We start from the raw sequence: 3,047 nt of genomic DNA on the forward strand, positions 1-3,047 counted from the left end.
AACACCCTGGCCATCCATCTGTCTGGCGAGCATGTTTTTAGGCACTCTGCGTAACGTTCGTGGAGTGGACGTGCGTTTAAGTGATGCGTCATGTTTTGTACGGATGTCATCCAGTCCGCCGCCTCGACCGCCGTCATGTGTCGCGGGAATGTTTTCCGCGTGACCCAAGGTGAGGCTTCCTCGAAAGGGCTCTGAACACGCCCGTGTGCTGCGTTCGGACCGTGGACCAACCTTCATGTCCAGGTGGGCCGGTGTGTGTTGAGGCAAAGCGTGTGACAGCTGATGACGCCGTGGGGCTGCTCGTTTGACGTCGCTGTGGTGAAACGCGTGTCGCTCCTGCCGCGTGCGGTGTCCTGTGCTGGGTTTGCTTTGAGATCTCGCATCTGTGCCACCATAAGCGGGTGAACGCTGAGAAGCAGAGAGCGCGACTTCATCTACGCCGTGCTGTTTGAGTGAAGGCAGCGAGCCCCGCGGGAGCACACGTTTTCTCTGGTGGGACGCGCGCCGCTCTCGCTGGAGGCGAGACTCGTCACTGGGTTCGCTCAGCTGTCTCACGCTTATGCTGCCGTGAGTGGCCGAGCGTTGAGACGTGGTGGGTGAAGGCTGCCCGCGTCGCACGTTTGCTTTGGTGAGGCGTGTGTCGCTCTTGCTGAGAACGAGGGCCTTCACCGGACCCGGTCTGCGGTCCCACATTTATGCCGATGTGAGCCAGTGAGCGCCGGGGAGCTGTGTGTGCACCATCATCAACGCAACGTCATTTGGATGAAGGCTGTTTGCGTCGCGCGAGTGCACGTTTGACACCGCTTGAATGAGGATCGTGCAGCTCAGGTTGACAACGAGTTATTTTGCTTACCATTGTGTCGTGTGAGCGTCTCGTCATGTCTTGGAGTGACGGTGAGTTTAAAAAACCTTTATTTTAGGACACCAGCTCGTTATGTGTGGAGGATGTGTGCGCAGCCACTGTGAGTTCAACCGAGCTTATAGACTGGCTAAAAACAGACACTTTGATCATTGAATGATGATTTATTTCATATTTCGTGTCACTTTTACACACACCCTCCGCAGACCGTCATTTTTTAAATCTTCTCCCCCGTGAGCTCTGCGACTTGTTGGCCCAGGGCACCGTCTGCAGGCGATCTCTGGGGAAACGCTGAACTGCTGGTTGCCGGGATGAAGAGAGGTGGTCTCTGACAGGCGGGGCTGGTGGTGGAGCTGAGCGAGACGCCGCCACAGCGGCCGTGGAACGTCGTTGCTTCTGCCTCTGCTCACGACGGTCTCTCCAGCGGGCCGGGGGGCGGGATGAACCGCGCGGCTTGACGAGGTGGCGCACAGTCTCTGACACCTCCTCCGACTGTTTGGAGTTCGCCAACATGGCCTTGAAACTGCTCCCGAACAGTGCGTCCGCCATGATGGGGCCCTCCATCAGGTCTCTGTGCAGTTTCTCAGGCAGCGAGGGGGAGTGACGAAGCCAGGTGTATCGCTGAATCATCTTCATCCACGCTGCAATCCTGGACAGGCAGACTGCAGAAGAGGCACACATGTTGAGGATGGTGTCGGCTGCCTTACAGAGGGAGCTCTTGGACTCCTCGGGCAGATCTGCGGCCTCCAGCCTCTTGGACACACTGTATGCTAGCAGTGCCACGTTGTTGTTAGCTGCGGCTGCCTGAAACACACATTGATGAGCCCGATTGGAGAGCGTGGTCACCGTCTGGTTATGTTTCCCAGGAGGGACGGGACGCTGCTCCAACCAGGACAGCTTCTCTCCGAAAGCTTCCGCAAGGCTTGGCACAGGGGGGGGGGGGTACCGAGGGAAAACCCCGATCGGTGAACCCCTCCACTCTAGTGATGGGAGCGAAGGTGGCGACGGGCGCTCTCAGCTTACCAGGCCCGGCTGCGGCCTCGTTCCAATACGACGTCACCACTAGAAAATGAGTCCAGATGGGATCAGAACGGCGAGCCGGAGTGGAGCCAAACCTTCCCGCGAGATCATCCGATCTGGGCGGGGGGGGGGGGGACCCGAAAGTCCCTTCATGTCAGCAGCTTCCCAGATAATGTCGGGCAACTCCGAAAGGAGTGCGTCGACGGCAGGGAGCGACGTGGCCGTTGAGGCGGGAAAGCCTGGAGGGGTCAAGCATCCGCTCAGCCCCCCTCATTCCAACACTGCACTCCCCGGGAGGTAGCGAGCATCGGGGCTGCTGCTAATGTCACCAGTCCCAGAGAAACCATCCGATTCGCTCCGAGAGCTGGCATCGAAGAAGTCGATCGCGTCGTCCAGCTAACAGTCTCCCGCCACGGACAGGCAGTCCTCGACGTTAGCCTTAAACAAGGCTGCTCTCCTCTGCCTTTCCTCCAGTGGAAGATCGTCACAGAGGCAGCTGGAGGAAGCGCGGGCGACGTGGCGGGGACCCAGGCATCCCTCGCAGGTGTCGTGCCGGTCAAAGCTGAGCAAGTAACCGGTCTTGCAAGATGGACACAAGCGGATGGTGTTGGAGCTGGACATCTTGTCGAAGGTCAGTGTTATTAGCTTGCTGAAGAAAAATGGGAGCCGATTACCCGCTCTTAACGTAACTTATACGGATCGGGTGGGGCCCACACAGCAGGTGGGCGTGGACTAAATTTTTTCAGTGTGATGCTTCGCATGATAGGAAAAACCCATCAGCGACAGCCTTAAAGGGCGAAGCCTATACGAAATAGAACAATTAGCAGAGACACAGCTCTGTCCACAAGATGGTCAACTCTGGACATGTTCTTTATGGCCTGCAACAAATGACAAACTGACTTAACTTCCTAAACTTACAATGTTTTTTTCAACTGCAGACTGAGAAGAATAATCTGAAGACATGAATTATACATTTGTCTGCATGGCAAAGCAATGTTTTTTGGTAGTGTGTGTCTTTAGCGTTAGCAAAATATCTCATGAAGTGTAAAACTTTAATCACTGAATGGACATACAACTGATTAACTTTTGGAGCCAACCATGTGGGGGGGGAGACAAAGGTGGTGGTGGTGTGTGTGTGTGTGTGTGTGTGGTGGTGGGGGGGGGGGGG

Source organism: Nematolebias whitei, chromosome 6 (assembly GCF_014905685.2).
Source record: "Nematolebias whitei isolate Nwh7 chromosome 6, NemWhi1, whole genome shotgun sequence".
NCBI classification, from domain to species: Eukaryota; Metazoa; Chordata; class Actinopteri; order Cyprinodontiformes; family Rivulidae; genus Nematolebias; species Nematolebias whitei.